This window comes from Erpetoichthys calabaricus, chromosome 4 (genome assembly GCF_900747795.2).
Source record: "Erpetoichthys calabaricus chromosome 4, fErpCal1.3, whole genome shotgun sequence".
Taxonomy (NCBI): domain Eukaryota; kingdom Metazoa; phylum Chordata; class Cladistia; order Polypteriformes; family Polypteridae; genus Erpetoichthys; species Erpetoichthys calabaricus.
In genome coordinates, this window is record NC_041397.2 from 285,898,749 (window position 1) to 285,918,258 (window position 19,510).

Genomic DNA, 19,510 nt, shown 5'->3' on the forward strand with positions numbered 1-19,510 from the left:
GCAGTTCATCGTTAAGGTTTCATACACAATGGTTCTTTTCTTTTGCATAAAATGTATGTATAATGGCCAGTCTGTTATCAGTTAAATTCTTCAGTAAGATGAAGCTTGTTTGTTTGTGCACCTTGCTTTCCTTTAGCAAGGCTTATATGTGGGACCCGCATGCAACTTCATTATGGATGGTCTTACTATTTTATGGTCCAACATTAGGTTACCACTTGGAGTAAAACCAATATCTCCAGCCTTTGTTAAGGCCAAGGGCCAAAAGGGGTCCTGTTATGGAGCTGAAGTAATGGCCAGCTAGACTGCACAGAGAGCACAGACATAGGGCTTACAATGAACTACAAAGAAAGGCTTGAATGTTTACCATTGGTTTCTTGGGTGCACATAAGCCCTACTTTTTAGGTGACAGCTGGTGCAAAAAGGGTTGACAATGGTTGGGTTATGGCTCTTTGTTCACTGACCAAGTATTTAAATGGTCCATCACAGAGGATAAGCTATGGATAAACAGGATCTCTATGTGGAGACATTTTACATGAGGTTAAGGGGTTCTGGCAGCAACTTCTTTAGAAAAAGATTTGTGTATGAAGGCATAGCAAAATGGGTAATTAAGTCAAGTGGAAATTTTTGTCATACCATCCCTACACAGTGTTACAGCATACAGTGGCACAAAATAACATTCCTTATGACCACAGTGCAAATATATGCATAACTACAGGACAAGTGCAAAACAGGTAAAGATCTATACTATACTATAAATAAATACCTAAATTAATAGATAATAAACAATAGGAAGGTGAATAGAGAAAAACAATTTGAAATAGATAGATAGATAGATAGATAGATAGATAGATAGATAGATAGATAGATAGATAGATAGATAGATAGATAGATAGATAGATAGATAGATAGATAAAAACAGTAGTAACAAATGTAACATGTGCTGCATTTAAATAAGGTAGTAGGAGCAAATCAGAGACCAGGGAGCAGGGAGGCAGCACAGAGTTCAGAGTCTGGAAAGCCAAAGGGATAGAAGATATTGCAGAACCTGGCAGAACTGCAAAACACCAGGATTGCAGGTTTATAGGGGTTTCGTTTAGGAGTGCTTTATATATTAATTATGCCCTTACAACATAGTACCATATATGCTCACATAATAAGTCTAGTCTTGAAACCCGAAAAATCGATCATAAAATCAGACCCGACTTATACGCCCGTTCAAAAATGCGACACATCTTTTATATCTTCCTGCCTCTTCCAATCTCACATCAGTTTCTCAGACACATCGAATTTTGTTGCAGCAGCACAGTTACCAATTTTTTTCACTACTTCAACGACATTTAATTTAAAGCCAGCTTTATATTTTCTTCTGATTGAACGCTCCATCGTAGATAAGGGATGCTCTTACAATAAAGGTGTATGAGTGTGTGAGATACAAAAAACACAAAACAGTGTAAATGTCGCTTCGGAGTAGTTTGGGTATTACCGTGTGGTCACGTAGGCACAACAGAGAGAGAGAGAGGTTAGGAGCACCCGCTGATACAGTGCATTGTCACACTCACATAGAAAACAAAGGCAGTGTGCTCCGTGGTTACTCTCCGAGGTGGGCATTAGCATATCATAATTGGACCAATAGCCTGAGTTTTCTGCATTCAACTTATATGACCGACATTATAAAATACCAGTAGTTATACTGTCTGCGGTGGGTTGGCACCCTGCCCGGGATTGGTTCCTGCCTTGTGCCCTGTGTTGGCTGGGATTGGCTCCAGCAGACCCCCGTGACCCTGTGTTCGGATTCAGCGGGTTGGAAAATGGATGGATGGATGGATAGTTATACTGTAAAATCCACTCCTGACTTATCTGCGAGTATATATGGTAATTTTTTATTAGAAATAATATTAAAACACACTTTATTGCTCATACGGTCTTGTATACGAGACATGTTAATTCCATACTAAAAATTGTATAAATATTTTACAAAAAAAGTACAATAAATTATGCTGCTATATGGTAAGTATTTTGTAAGTTTTAGTTTTATATATGATACAGATATGCCATATACTCCTTATACTATAAAATTCTAAATGGTAACATGGACTAATTTCGCATTCTGACTCTATTATATTACTGTAATATTATACTGAATTTTTCCATATGGTGGTTGGGATGCTATAGTAACTTCTGCCAGATGGAAGTAGGACAAAGAGACTGTGGGAGGGGTGGGAGTGGCCCCTCACAATGCTATAGGCTTTACAGATGCAACACTAGGGTGTTGTACCGTGTTAGCCATTATGAATGTAGAGAAAAGCCAAGCAAAATGACACCTTTTATTGGCTAACTAGAAAGATTACAATATGCCAGCTTTCGAGGCAACTCAGGCCCCTTCTTCAGGCAAGATGTAATCAAGATTACATCTTGCCTGAAGAAGGGGCCTGAGTTGCCTCGAAAGCTGGCATATTGTAATCTTTCTAGTTAGCCAATAAAAGGTGTCATTTTGCTTGGCTTTTCTCCAGATGCAACACTAAATAAAGGAGGGCAGAGATGTCCTTATGATCTTTTCTGCTATGTGCACAATGCGCTGTAGGACTTTCACCATTACAATCAGTAATGCAGCTGGTCAAAACACACTCAATGGTACTCCTGTAGAATTTGGTGAGAATGGAGGGAAGTAAGCTTGCCTTCTTCAACTGCCAAATGAAGTAGAGACGCTACTGTGCCTTTTTGGATATGGAAGTGATGTTAATTGACCAAATAAGGTCAGCTGCCAGGTTCATATTAGAGAATTCCACCGCACCCTTGATGTACAGTTGGGAGTGGACAGCATGACTGTTCTTGAAGTTAACAATCATCTCTTTTGTCTTGTCCACATTAACAGAGACAGATTGTTAATGTGGACTTCAGTCAGTCTTCCAGTCTTCATACCTCCATTCTGTAAGTTGTCTCATTCCCATTGTTGGTGAAACCCCATACCATTGTGCCATCAGCAAATAGTGTTAGTGCTGTACATAGCTGTACAATCGTGAGTCAACTGAGTGAACAGAAGTGGTTTGAGCACACAGCCCATGGGAGCACCAGTGACGGTGCTGGAGATGGTGCTTCTGATGTGGACTGTCGAGGGTGTCTCTCTGTCAGAAAGTCCAGGATCCAGTTGTATAAGGAAGTATTATAGCCTAGCTAACTCAACCTTCCTATGAACGTCTGAAAGATGATAGTGTTAAAAGCTGAACTGAAATCAAAGAAAAGCATTTTAGCATAATGCCAGTCTGTCCTACACCAGGAGAGGTCCCAGGATTTTATAGGGCATGAGTGGAAGGTGTTCTCGTCACACCCAAGAAATACCCTTCAGAAAATGACCACTTTCTACAGAATTTTACTGAAGTGTGTAGTTGGAAACAGCAGAATAGACAAAAGAAAGGCTAAATTGAAAGGAAAGTGGTTTGGATGAAGTAAAAATAGGAATGCTGGCACAGAAGAACCAGGCCCAAAACAGTAACACAGTAGTGTATGATTATTTTCCATTGTTAACACTACCTTATTTGTGTTTTGTATGATTAAAGCTCTTGATTTGTATTTTGGTGACATTGCATTTTTTCATTAGTTGTGGACAGCATTAAAATTGAGGTGCTGTTTGAGGACTTGTGAAAAAAACTTTATTTCCTTCCCTTTTTATATCTACCTGTTGTATTGACATACCTTCACTGAATTTACCTTAATTGCCAATATAGGCAACTATATATTATTAATAATTCATGCCCATTTTTCTGAAAGAATAACATTTTGGATTGAATATAGCAAAAGACAGAATAAACATCTGCAGGGGTTAGTGTACTGATCATCTCTCAGTGAAAAATGGCAAGCAGAATATCCTTTTATGATCTGCGGAGCTATGGAAATACAAATCTAAAGTTATGTGTGAAGCCTGCCTGAGCAGAAATATTATCTTCTGGCGGGAAAGCAATTGGTCACCATTATAGCATTCCCTGTATTTCTTATTCAAAGCACACATCAAAAAGAAGTACAGGTGTATTGAAAGAAATAGCTGCTAAAGGTCTGAGCATGGCTTGCTGAAATGAAAATTGATCTGATTCCTTTTGCTTTATGGGTCTACTGCACCACAGTTTGCATCACCAAACAACATTAGTTTCTGTGCATAGATGGAAGGAAAAGAAAAAAACACAAAAAAATGTACTTTTAAGTTTTACCTTAACTGATAATGCATGAGTTAAGTAAGTCTAATAAACAAAACAAAATTAATTATTTGTTGTGCATGTAAGCATAGTGGTTAGTATTGTTGCCTCACATTCTAGTGAAGTTAAAAAATATTTTCTTACAGAAGAAATGGCAAATTCTTGATACATTCACATTTAGTTTTATCTGATTAGTATAGTATTTTAGTTAATATATAATAATCTTTTAAAACAATCTGATACAAGTATATGCATATACAAAGCTATAACAGAATAAATTATTAAACATTAGGAAAAAGATTGAATTTAACTCAAGGATTAACTTAATGTAGCTAATAGCTTAAGAACGTGATGTGTTTGACTTATCTTAGACAAGTCGCCAACAGGATTTTCCAAGGTTCGAATGAGGTAAATGAGTAACAAACACCCCTCCAGAAAGTGAGGATAAACAGATGGAAAAGCCCAAACACGCCCTCCTATAAAGCGGTGAGAAGATCAATAAAATGATCCCCAAAACACCCCTCCTAAGGAAGCGGCGTTCAAAATATTGGGAGAGTCGACATGAGTCAGAAATTACTTGTGGCTTTAGCTGATTGGATAAGGTGATAAGGTACGGAAATATTAAGAGATAATGTGATGTATTAGATGAGGTAATAGTAATAAAAAAGTATAAAAGATGATGAATTGTTTAATTGATTGCTCACCCCATGGCCTGAGAAATTTATTCATATATTTGTACAAATAAAAAAATGTTGTGCATTATCATCTGGGCTCCGTGACTGCCTTCTTTGAAGAAGGAGGAAAGTTTTTTCCACAACATTAGCAGACACATTTATCAAAGCATCTTACAGAAGCGGTCACCCTAATCGAGTAAACATCAGTGTGAGGGACTGGATAGGAAGAAGTGTTACAGCAGAAGGTCACAAAATTGATCATTACAAGTTAAGAACTCAGAACAAAATACAAGTGAATTACAACTCCTGGGATACAAAGACCTAACAGATAATATCGTTTAGACAGAAACTCATTAAATGCTTCTTAAAAACATTGAGGGAGTCATAATTTCAGATAGACATGGGCTGTTCATTATACCAGCATATAAAGAACCAGGATTGAGATTTGATGGAACACAGAAGTGGCATCACCAGACACCATTCCACAGCAGACCTGAATGGTCATGAAGGAGCACAGGTCATCACAAAACTTGTCATATATGTAAGTGCTGACCCATTAACTACTCTGTAGGCAAGGATCAATGATAAAGGTGACCTAGTAGTGTAATTGCAAGGCACACCTCCAGAAACATCAGAGTTTCAGTTATACATTATTCCAAACAAGTCAATCGAAGATGAGTTTATCAAACTATGTTGCAAAGAATGGCTTCTTTTCAATCAAATGTTTCATATGTTCTTAAAAGGAGGTCTCATATAAATCATCCTGTGTTGTCCTTTTAAATTGTTTTATGGCTGCATCATTTCTTTGAAAACTCTTTGTATTCACAGCCCACCACTCCCTTCCTTTTTAAAATACTTTATATGGGAGAAGATGGTCATTTTCATAACATTTCAAATTCTATGGTACATTTGTTGCTTAGTTACAGTACTTTGCTAATTTAGTTGATTTAAAATCCTTCATATAAAACTTCAAATGGTTTGTGGCCATTGCTTGGCTGAGCTGTCTGCATTGGCCTCTTACAATCCATCATGGTTAAACTTTGAATGGCACCTTTAGGCTTAAAAAAAGTTTATAGGCATGCAACAATACGCTTATTCTATCCATCCAACCATCCATTATCCAACCCACTATATCCTAACTACAGGGTCACGGGGGCCTGCTGGAGCCAATCCCAGCCAACACAGGGCACAAGGCAGGAAACAAACCCCGGGCAGGGCACAAGCCCACCGCAGAATGTGCTTAATCCACACTTCAATTCATATTTAGCTTCACAATACTATATTCCCATGATAAGAAATTTTTATTAAAAAATGTATGTTCAGTGTTATTTATTATTAGGCATTTATAAATCAAAACACTGCAAAATAAATTCAAATTAGTATACATACTGTATATACAAGTTTTAATCTTTTTCATTTTTATTAAAATATTGTTACATTTCAGCATAAAATATTTGCAATGCAGTAACATAAGATATGTTGCATGCTAAATCAGCACATGCAAGTAAAAATTCCACTTTACTCTGTACACGAGAGCTGTGTCCTCTGCTAATGGGGTCTAGGTAAAACGAATGACTGATAAGTGCCCAGTAGCAGATTGGCACCACCTTATGGAACAAGATGATCCGTTGTGGCAAACCCTAACGGGAGAAGCCAAAAGAAGAGGAAGAAGTAGATTGGCACCACCTCAAGGTTTGGCTTCTGCTTTGAACATGATGTTGCCAGGGTAAGTCCCATCTCCATAGAGTCCTGTAGAAGAATAGGGCAGTTCTGAAATTACAAGAATGATTATTGGTACTTCTACAGTATTTAAAATATATACATTGAAAAGAGTAGTGATTCCTGTTTTTAGATGATACATGACTTGCCATAATTTAGTATTTTTTTCCAAGAGCCAATTAGCAAACACTTTGCATGTGACACTACGCTTTAAGAAAGCTTAAAAGTGCATAAAACAATCTGGTTTAGACTTGAGAAGTGTAGTCTTTTTTCCTGAAAACTGTAAATAATTGGAATCAGCAGCAAAGACAAGTTATGAAGGCTGATAAGTCTGACATTTACTAAAAGTATGGATTTATTTTTAGAGACAGGCAGCTTGTCTTTTGCATAAAAAGGAATTCGTTAGTCTTAGTCTCCCAGAGGTTTTTCCCTACTTACAAGACAGCATAATTTTTTCCTTTCATTCACATGTAAAGACTTGCAGTCACTCCAAAATAATTAATGACTATGTACTGAATAAAAGCATGTCAGAAATGCAATGGACAAGTGGCATCTCATCTATAAAGTAAATTACTTTCTTATGTTGAAATAGAGAGATCTACTTATAACTGCAATGACATGAAAAATAAAAAAGATGTATTAGTGGATTGTACTTTCATTCTAACAAGTGCCTTAAAAGCTGAATTTGGTCTTAATAAAGATGCATAAAATATTAATTACTAGTGATCAAAATACTGTATACAGTAATGAACAATTTGATAGAAAGTCTTACTGATTTTGTTTTTAATGTATTGCAAGTTAAATATTTTTCTCCCACTTATTAACGAGAACCACGTCCTGCTCTTCTTTTTAAAATTGTCAGGATTTTTGCTTCAACCACCTGACTAGAAAAGTTTGTTCCAGATTATTATAATCCTTTGTATAAATAAATACTTTCCAGCTTGTCTTAAATGTGCTATTCCACAACTTCTATTGGGGTCCTCAAGCAGATGATTCACTATTTACCGAAACCTAGTAGTCAGAGCCTACTTTTGCTTTGATAACAACCACTGTTCTTCATGCCGTGGATTCCACAAGATGCTGGAAACATTCCTTTGAGATTCTGGTCCATGTTGACATGTTTGCATCGCACAATTACTGCAGATTTGTCAGCTGCACATTCATGCTATGATTCTACCAATTTATGACATTCGAAAGGTATTCTGTTCAATTCAGATCCGGGGACTGGGAAGGCTACAGAAGAACACTGAACTAACTCGTATAATCATGAAACTAGTTTGAGATGACTTTTGCTTTGTGACATGGTGCATCATCATGCTGCAAGTAGCCATTAAAAGCTGGGTAAATTGTGGCCATAAATGATGCATATTGTTCCAAGAAAACATTCTCCTCACCAATACACCATTTTTGGGTGTATGGATTCATGCTGCCAGCACCAAAGTTTGATCCCACCATTTGTGTGCCTCAGCAGAAAATGAGATTCATCAGACCAGACTATATTTTTCCAGTCCTCAACTTTCCATTTTTGGTGAACCTGTACCCAATATAGCCTCAGGTTACTGTCTTGGTTGACAGGAGTAGAACCTGATGTGGTCTTCAAGGTTTATGGTGTTGCACATTCTTAGATGTTTTTCTGCTCTGTTATACAGAATGGTTGTCCAAGTTACTGTAGCTTTTCTGTCAGCTCAACCCCATCTGTCCATTCTCCTCTGATCTTTCTCTCTCATCAACAAGGCTTTTTTCTCCACAGAAGTTTATCTCACTTGATATTTTTTGTTTTTCTCACCATTCTGAGTAAATTCTAGAGACTGCTGTATATGAAAATCCCAGGAACTGAGCAGTTACAGAAATACTCAAACCAGCCCATCTGACACCAACAATCACGCCACGATCAAAACTGCTGAGATCACATTTTATCTCCATTCTGGTGTTAGATGTGAACATCGACTGAAGCTCCTGACCTGTATCTGCATGATTTTATGCATTATGTTGCTTCCATATTATTGGCTGATTACATAATTGCATGGATAAGCAGGTGTGCAAGTGTTCCTGATCATTTGCTCCAGGAGTATGTTTTGCCATCCCTGCTTCAAGATGTTTTTGTTTCTTTTCCTATTGAGCCATTGTTTTTTATATTGCAACTATTTTGTTACTAATAATAATCTTTATATATAATATGCTACTGTGGCTGTTCGTTTATCTGTCCAGGATTTTAAATCACTTGTAGCCCGCAAACCGTTTGACCTATTGACCTGAAATTTGGTACACATATACTATTTTGATGTCTACTTTTCGCTTTCGTGGTGTTGATTGACCTCCAAGGTTATTCCTCTTTTTATTTTTATTTTATTTTATTGTAGAATTGACTCTCGGCAGCAGGGCAGCCATGGAGCGCATGCGTACGGGCGCCGTTCTCATCCCTACCACCTTCGCTCTCATTTCCCTTACTCCTTCTTATCTTAAATCATTCTTGAGGAAAGAAGTAATTGCAACACAAACACTGACTTAATCACTTTTAATGCGAAAAGATGCCGACAAAAGAAGAGAAGAAGCGGGCGGCTAGGGTGGAGAAAAGAAGAGTTGCTCAGGAAGCAGCAAGCACATCAGCCTCTGAGCAAACGCATGCTAAACATACAGTGAAAGATTAGGAAAACTATGAATGCTCAAGTCAAGTGTGTTCACTGCACGTTATCGTGCAGTGCGCCATTACTGGTAGTAGTAAAAAAAAAATTTAATTTTATGGTTTTGATGTTAATTTATATTATTTCCCTGAGGAAGTAGGTTCTACTTCAAAATTAATCGTTTGTATTGTATGAACTTTGAGTTCACTTTTCATTGTCATGATTTGACTTTCATTTCTTATTTTGCTGAATGGTTACTGGGTCTCTAAACTAATTTATACTTTATTTTGGTAGTATCTGAGCCCCAGGAATCCAGTGGTCATGCATTTATTTTTTATTTAGTGCATCTTTACTAGTGTTTGTTATTTTCAGCCGGTCCATCTTGGTTTTTTTTTTGTTTGTTTTTTAAAAAATTTTTTATAAGCACTGCCATTTTGGGTCTTTAGTTTTACCGTTGCCAGGAAATTGTTAGGGGTGACATCAGAGATCATGGATAGTATAATCTCACAGAATAAGGGGTATAAAGATCATCCCCTTGCACTTCCTGGTTTGTCCAAGTTTGTGGATTCAACCTAAAACAAAATTTATTTTTTTTTAAAAGCTCTCAGCTCTAGATACATGGACTATTGGTTAGTGATTCTCTATCTCAATTTTTGACCACAACCCTGGATTAATGTCCTGGATCTTGTTTATCCCACCCCCCCCCTTTTCCTTTTCCTTTTCCTTTTCCTTTTCCAATTACTTTATTCACCATCCATGAAGTTCAGTACACTCTGAATTTATGTTGTTCCTGTCCTATAGACTATGAGCTCACTCTTGACTATTTTTGTTGTGAGACCCTGACTGAATAGGCCTCATTAAATTCTTCTCCACCCTGAATGTTTGTTTGGAAGAAATATTTGTGTATAATGTGCTGAATAATATAACTAATTACTTCATTCATATTTGCACTTTACCCCCACATTTACCTCTTTGATCTAACCTCCCATTACTAAACAATTAAGAATAAATTTGCCTTTGCTCTATGTTACTGTTTACCGATAACACTATTAACAACAAAAACATCTCTTTACCAAGTTGAGCAATATGCACCCTACTTATCCTTTGTCTTCCTTATTGGTTTCCCTAGGGCCAATTTGGATTAAATCCCAAAGAATGGGGTAATACTAAACTTCTTTATTATCTATGAAAATTGAGGTCCGACTGTGATCAAGAATATTGTTTTATATTATAAAAGATTTTATTTCAGAATGATTGGTTACTTAGCTTTAGGATGAAGCTAAAATAAGTTCGCTTTGTATACATTTGAAATGATACGGTTATCTAACATTAATTTTTCCTTTTGAAACCACTAATCATAGCATTCTGCTACATAGGTCTATGTGTTTATTTCATGCTGTCACACAGTTATCATTTGTTTTATTTTATATTTATGTAATCATTTTCTATTTGTGCACATCTGTGTAGATAGTGGTGATGTATTCTTGCCCACAGTTAAATATGGTGTCTCTTAGGATTTAGAGCTGTAACCAGTTCTGTTTTATCTATATATGTTGCAATTAGTAGATATAATTAAAAAAATATATAAGCTTTCATTTGTTAGCATTGATTTTTTTCCCCATGACTATTAGATGTGTGGAACATATTAGGATGCTTTAATTTCTAATCTCCAACAAGGGTTTGCTCAGGGATCAGGCAAAGGCTTTGGTAGATCTCATAACCATATCAATAAAACATGCACAAATTAATGGAATTCACTAACAATTGCCACCAATCTTTGACAAAGTTTAGTTCTGTTGTTGCAGAGATAACCGTATCAGCTGAGAAATGCAAAAAAATTTTTTTTAAAGATCTCAGGAGCTGAGCAAACCTTTATAAACCTAGTATATCATTCACTTCATTATATATTTTGCATTATTACAATGTAACTTTTGGGGTTAAAGGTGTTGCTTCTGATATTAGGATTATCTATTGGTTTTAACAATTTAATATTTTTGGTTAAAGATGCCTAGGCTCCCCAAAACTCTGTTTCTCCAAGAATAGTTATATTAGCTGAAATGAATTGACATTACAAGAAATTTTCAAATTAGTTAAAAATTAAATTAAATTAAATTGATTATCTTAAATTAGCCTTAAATGTGTTGCATCATTTGCCTGATTTGTTCTACCTAAATACATCTAAGCATGTAAATTTTAGACAATCATTTGGGACCTTGGCAGTATATGAGTCTTGATCCAGCACCTGCTTTACCCCACGTACAGTTATTAATGGCTTTGAGCAAGAGCTCACTATATGAACTGCATTTGTCCTATGATTTCCATATCACCGAAGATCAAGATCAAGGTACACATTATCACGCCACAATGGGTTAATTTCACCATGGGAATTAACTCTTTAAAAAAATCAAATAATACATACAAATATAGAAAGTAATATAAATGCAGAATGTCTTCCATATTCTCCTCCAGTCATTCATCCTGTAAATCCACTTACTCTGAATCAGGATTTTTTGGGGCAACAGAGCCTATCAGGTGCTGGGTGAGAGCGAAAGCTGCACTGGGTTGCCAGTCCGTCAATTGGTAAGCCAACGATTATTATCTCACACTAGGCCAGTTTATAGTTTCTAATCATCCTTCCATGTACATATTTTAGGAGAAAACCCATCTGGATTTTTGGGAGAATGTTAAGACTTCACACCAACATACTGGCCGTGTCAAGATCAAGGGTTCCTGTTCCCAGGGGCTGTGAAGCAGTAGGGTTGTGATGCCTCCACTGTGTTTGCTGTGCTCTACAAACAGTAACAGTTAACTGTTCATCACATATGGCTTTTGAGCACACTGGTTGATTTAGAAAACCACTGTACTAAATACAAAAAATGAATAAGAATTTTACAGCAGGTGCTTTCCAAAATCTTTAATAATATAATTCAAAACAATAAAAGTTCTGTATTTATATGCCTATTTATATATAATAATGTTATTGCGAAAAATATTAAGTACTATAGCACTGTTCAAAGAAGCTCCTATCTCTTCTCCAAGGGGACTTTCAATGACGCTAGTGTCATTTTTATATAGATATTCTTATGTTACGGGATAGAACTTAATATCATCGAAAGATTATTTTAGCCACTTTCTTTTGTTTACTTTAAAGAAGCAAAATTAGATTTTCAAGCAATACCACACTGAACTATAAAAAAATCACACAAAAGATCACGATCAAAGAACAGACAGACTACAGCAGCTATGATACAAAATAGAAATGTCATCCTTTGATACCTTCCAGTGAACAAATATGGAGCATAACACTGAAAAACTCTAGTTACTAATATATACTGTATTCTATTGGAATGTTTTGAAATAACGTGCACCTATACTGTGTCATCTAGATTGATTTGTAATTACTGTCGTGTTCACCTTAAATATGCCTTATGCTCTTGATTTAATAAATTTAATTCAAGCATACAGAACAAGAATGAGTGATGACAGCAATTGCTTACTTAGTGTGTCTTTATTGATACCATATGCATGCAGTTTATGAAGCACAAATCATGTGCAGTACATGTGACACAATCGCTACATTGAGTATGTGCCATCCATGAGCATCAGTATCCCACAGGGATAAGCCTACTGAAAGATTTGTTGATTATTAGCAATTTAGTGAATCATTGTCCTGCAATGTAAGAGATTGGACTTTTCTGCTGCATGCTGAATCAGTGTTCACTAAATACACAAATGAAAACCAGTGTCATTTAGAAAGCATTGTTCAGTGTTGAAACAAATACAATAAATGTCATTCTTTTCTCTCTGACACTTTCATCACCTGTTTTTATATGAATGTGTTTTTTAATATTCTTTCACATTCTTTTTCTCTTCCCAGAAGCCTGCTATTTCACTTGATATTACTGCCTTGATGTTGAAATAGGATATTGGTGAAAATATTTACTTGTCAGCGATAGAACTCGGTGTCAGGCTTTCTTAACATTCTGTCAAAATAATCAATGTTTTTCTCTGCCATGGTGCATTGCACCTTGTAATGAGAGAGACAAAGATATCCTAAATTTTTGGGGCACCCAAAGGCTAACCACGTATAATGAAAACAAATTGTGGGTTTAACCGTTTTAAGAAAGCAAAAAAAAAAAACATTACAGTAATCCCTCCTCCATCGCGGGGGTTGTGTTCCAGAGCCACCCGCGAAATAAGAAAATCCGCGAAGTAGAAACCATATGTTTATATGGTTATTTTTATATTGTCATGCTTGGGTCACAGATTTGCGCAGAAACACAGGAGGTTGTAGAGAGACAGGAACGTTATTCAAACACTGCAAACAAACATTTGTCTCTTTTTCAAAAGTTTAAACTGTGCTTCATGACAAGACAGAGATGACAGTTCTGTCTCACAATTAAAAGAATGCAAACATACCTTCCTTTTCAAAGGAGTGCGCGTCAGGAGCACTGAATGTCAGAAAGTGAGAGAAAACCAAACAAATCAATAGGGCTGTTTGCCTTTTAAGTATGCGAAGCACTGCTGGTACAAAGCTGTTGAAGGCGGCAGCTCACACCCCCTCCGTCAGGAGCAGAGAAAGAGAGAGAGAGATAGAGAGAGACAGAGAAAAACAAACAGTCAAAAATCAATACGTGCCCTTCGAGCTTTTAAGTATGCATGTCGCTTCACGAAGCAGCTGCACACAGAAGGTAGCAACTCTTTCAGCATTTTTAGACGAGCGTCCGTATCGTCTAGGTGTGCGAACAGCCCCCCTGCTCACACCCCCTACGTCAGGATCAGAGAGAGTCAGCGCAAGAGAGAGAGAGAGAGAGAAACAAAAGTAAGCTGGGTAGCTTCTCAGCCATCTGCCAATAGCGTCCCTTGTATGAAATCAACTGGGCAAACCAACTGAGGAAGCATGTACCAGAAATTAAAAGACCCATTGTCCTCAGAAATCCGCGAACCAGCAAAAAATCTGCGATATATATTTAAATATGCTTACATATAAAATCCGCGATAGAGTGAAGCCGCGAAAGGCGAAGTGCGATATAGCGAGGGATCACTGTATATCAATGTGAGTAACAAAGTGGACTGCTCAAGATGGAGGAGCTTCGATGGTGGTAAATCTGTGTGGACTGTAAAGAAAAGGCAAGTACAAATACAAAACGGACGGGCCACAACAGGCAAATCTGCAGGTACAACTACACAGACAACTTCCCAGGTGCAAATATACATTTTATTTATCACAAAATTACTTTGGGCAGGCTTCTCAGTGTCTCTTTTAGTCTCTCTTTTCTCCTCCTCCACTTCTCCCAGGTGAATGTCATCTTCTCCTACCAAATTTCCCAGGCAAAGTGGAGGGTTCTCTTTTAAATACTGACCCTGGAGTGCTTCCAGGGTTCAAACACTTGTCTCTAGGTGGAATCCTCCTGAAGAATGGCAAATATCTTCCGGTAGCCCCACGGGCAGCCCCCATGAGACCCAACAGGGCAATCCTTTGGGATTACAATTCCCAGGGTTCCCCTAGCATATGGGAGAAAAATCTGTACAAGGTTAGCAGTATCTCATGAGACTACTATTCTTCTGTCCTCCCCAACTGGAAAGAGAACCAACAAACACCCAGTGGTAAGCATCTTCCTCATCCGTCAAGGGTGTTCTTAGTAGTTGGAATGTCAGTCCTGGCTTTGTAGCTCTTAGTGTGCCGCTCTATACCCGTCTCCTGTCCAGGGTTGGGAGTGTTACCTGGTCTTTCATGAACATCTCTTGCCTTGGTCTTCCTGCCTGGCAGGGTATTGGGGTTCATCCCAACTGGGACACCAGCTTATCCATTATAAAATATTTACATATGAATATAATTTTTTGTAATAACATAACAATTACCACCAGTTACTTCAAAATTTTAAAAATCACACAAAGGAAGGATATAGAATGAAATATTTTAATTGTATATGGCACACTCTTAAAAGTTGTATGGGCACTCCTCATTCTAGAAATTACTTCTTAAGTTTAACAGTTAAAATATTAAATGAAATTAGCAAGTAATGTATTTATTCTTCTAACAATATATTAACCTCCTAATTCTTTTAATATTTTGTCAAATTAAAATGTGGTTATCATACTTTTAGTATGCCATAGTTGGATGAAGGGATTTTTAGATGTTGAAAGCTGCTTGCCATCATTTTAATTAACTGAAGATGTGGAGTTCTAAATTGTAATGTATGTTTCTTGGTGCACTTGCAGCTATTCAATATTACCTCATTAGAAACACTGAAGTGCAAACAAATTAAATGTTTTAGTCTACAATTTATTCTCTTTGCTGGTGAAGCTCTTGTCACAAGAATTTAACATATGACCACCCTTCAGTGCATCTATCCATCTCTGTTCATTTTATGAACAAGCCTATCAAATGAACATTGAGGTTTTAAAATAAAATAAAAAAAAAACAAACATATCATTGAATCATGTCTGGCAACATTTTTAAAGTAAATACAGTCTTATCATATTTATCATATAAGTTTATTGGGTCATTATTGTCACACGTGTACAGTATATACAGAGTGTTACACAAGGACGATATTAACATCTCAATAATGGTGTGCAGCTTTCCAAATAATAAGGGTTACAAAGGAGCTAAAAAGCACAATATCCTGAATGAGGAGTTCAGAGCTTTCATATCTGATGACATAGAGGCTTTAAAGGGGGTACAGCAAGTGCTGAAGAAAAGGCAGAGTGAAGGAAAGGAAGTTTACAAAGCTAAAATAAAAAACAAACAAACTCAGAATAACGTCAAGTACTGGGCTAAGCATAATGACTGGTCCCAAGCTTTCCAGCGCTCAGGTGCCAGTGGAGAATGTAGACAAAACTAACACCCACGAATCCATTTTTTGATAGATTTCTCAGCTTCCACCAATACCTTCTTCCAATGACCAGTAACCCACACCATCCCTTACTGCATCAACAACCCCTGTCACTTCAACAGGAATGGTCAGTAATGAATCCACCTTAGGCAATCAATCTGGGCCATCCATACATAACTAATGATCATTTGAGGAGACCACGTAGGAGAGTACACACACTGGAGAGTGAAGTGTTGATCAGACATTCATGCAAAAAATTTACTATACACTGTGCATATGATAATATTGTAATGTCCCTTCCCAGGCAGGAGAAATAAAACTATATGGACTGTACACTGTGAAAACGATCAAAGAGATTTATTCCTCTTTATTTTTTCCATACATTCAAAGGAACAATAAAAGAACCAACAGCTATTTACAATTCTCCCATTATTTCAGCCATTGGAGATGCCTTCACTTCACATTTAGACTCTACCTGGATTCACTTTGTCTTATAGCCTCCTGCTTTAAAGACAGAGCTGTCTGTGGAAACCTTACATGTCACAGTCCTGCAGCCTCTAAGTCTTGCATGGCAAAAAAACTTAGTTATCAGACATGACTATGTGCGCACATGGCTGAGCCCTAGGCAGTATTCCCATTAAAAAAAAGGTGCTCTAATCTGCAGTCTACATTACAATTTTGTATTGGTATTGCAACATTGACATATTATTTTTATTATTATCGTTGTTGTTGTTATTATGTTGTCCAAAAGAGAACATCAGTATATGTTTTGTGATCTTCTTAGGGTGACTTTTGTCTCTCTGTAACAGACTTGCAGGTAAGTTTACCTGTTCTACCCCCTCTACCGAAGTCTTTGAAAAATTCCTCCACTTTTTTCACAATACAATTAAAGATCTAAATAATTCAACTAACATGAATCCATCATCCATTTATATTTTCCCCTGTCTTCCCACTCCATCCAGCTGTTTTTCTAAATTTTCACCAGTCACATCTGCATCTGTTAATGGTCTGATTTGTAAGATGAGGCCCATTACCTGTGTACTGGACCACATCTCCACCACACTTCTTAAATTCTGCCTTCATGCCGTAATCCCGACTGTATGACAATAATAAATTCATCCCTTGATATTAACTTTGTGCAAGACACTTTAAAAATTGCTTTTGTAATCGCAATGTTAAAAAAGTCTGGTCTTGATGCTGACAATCTTAACAATTTTTGGCCTATTTCTTGCTTACCTTTTTTGTCAAAAGTTCTTGGGTGTGCTGTAGCTTCCCAACTCACACATTACTTAACTTTCTAATAAATTGATGGAAACCTTTCAGTTTGGCTTAAGGGCAAAGCACAGTTGTGAAGCTGCTCTGCTGTGAGTAACCAATGATTTTCTTATGGCAGCAGACTCTGGACAAACCAGCATATTAATTCTGTTAGATGTTAGTGCAGCATTCAACACTGTCAGACATGACATTCTACTGTCCAGAATGGAGAAGAACATGCTGGGTATCTCTGGCACTGCCCTTCAGTGGTTTAAGTCGTATCTGACTGACAGGCAAGATTTTGTTAGTCTTGGCAACAGCAGATCCAGCTCAGCTCCGGCCACACAAGGAGTCCCTCAGGGCTCTGTCCTCAGCCCTCTGCTCTTCTGTATTTATATGCTTCCCCTTGGCCAAATCATTCGTAGCTATGGACTGGGTTATCATTTTTATGCAGATGATTCTCAATTTTATGTCAATGTTAAAAGTGAAACTTCATCAGGGCTTTCTCAGCTCACAACTTGCCTCGTTGAAATTAACACCTAGATGGAGCAGAACTCTTTAAAATTAAATTGCAACAAAACTGAATTCCTGCAAATTGGCACTAAAGTGCAATCTAAGAAAATGAGCTCCTTCTCAGTCACTCTTGATGGTGATCTCATCAGATCTTCTTCTAATGCGAGGAATCTTGGTGTCATTTTTGATTCCTCCCTTTCTTATTCCGCCCACATAAACCACATAAACATAAAGAAGTTTTCCTATTTTTACCTAACATATCCCATGTTCATTCATTCCTATCCTTTTCTAATGCTGTGAAACCTGTCCATGCCTTTATCACATCCCGCATCGATTATTGTAACTCCCTACTGGCAGGTGTTGCTTCTTGTCCCATATCACAGCTCCAGTTGATTCAAAACTCTGCCGCAAGAGTCCAAACACGGACCAGCAACAGCGAGCACATAATAGCTATCCTGCTTCGCCACCATTGGCTCCCTTTGTCTTACAGGATTGAATATAAAATTCTATTATTAACCTGTAAAACTTTAAATGGCCTTACATCGGACTATATAAGTGACCTTCTCCATCACTATGTTCCTGTTTACCCACTAAGGTCCTCTGATTCTGGCCATATTGTTGTGCCTTAACTAACCTGCACTCTATGGGTGATGGGGCCTTTAGTTGTACAGCGCCGAGACTTTGGAATGACCTCCTTAAATTAATTTGATCAGCTGACGCCATTCATTCTTTTAAAAAACAACTTCTGGAAGGCTTTTAACTTAACCTGACATTCTCCCTCCTCTTTCAGTCTTCCACTCTGTCCAGATGCTGAGTATAATTTATGTGTGTGTTATATCACAAATGATGTTATCTGCTAGGCTTTTCTTTTAGTATTAAACTTAGTATGTTACTCTGGTTTATTGTCTTTTAGTCTATTTAATGCTTTTGTATATCCTGTATCTATATGTTTTAGTGTTCTATACAGGAAACATTTGTATCCAATGTTACATATAACAGATTTTGTATGAGACTATGTGAAGTGCCTTGAGTACTGGAAAGGTGCTATAAAAATAAAATGTATTATTATTATTATTATTATTATTATTATTATTATTAGTGGTAGTAGTAGTAGTAGTAGTTGTAAACTCCAAATGAATAAAAAAGTGAAAGAAAAAAAACAATTGGGTCAGTTCACTCATTAATTTACAAACAAGATTAATAACTACTTTATTTATGAAGAGTTTCGTGAAACACTCTCTATATAACTGAATGATCTCATGAGTACTTAGCCTTACAAAGCTTTCAGGAAATGCACCCCAAGTCCATGGTATTTTAATGGTATTTTATTTTTTAAATCAGTAAAAACATAAAATTTTAATTATTCAAATTGTTAAAGGAGTAGGTTGTAAAAGACAAAGAGTTGTGAGATGTGCGTTATTAGAGACAACTAGAGTTATTGTGTTCCCATAGTTAATTGTGTGATTTTCTTCAAGAAAGGAAAGGAAAATGGCCACAGATGAACACACAAATACCTACAGTATAGAGTTAAAACAAGCACCTAGCTAGAAACACAGCAAGGTATTCATCATTGTCAATGCTAAACTGTGAAATATTAATTATACTGTAAATGATCTACATCAATGTATTTATATGCTTTATTATACATTGTAAGAGAAATAGTTGGGGTACCAGACTGGTCACTCTGTACAACTGAATTGGAAATC

The 19,510-nt window shown here is 36.9% G+C and overlaps 1 long non-coding RNA gene across 1 annotated transcript in view; it reads left to right on the forward strand.

Moving 5' to 3' along the window:
- The window catches only part of LOC127527703 (uncharacterized), a 428,225-nt gene that overhangs the window by 396,670 nt on the left and 12,045 nt on the right, over nt 1–19,510 (forward strand). The window lies entirely within an intron of this gene.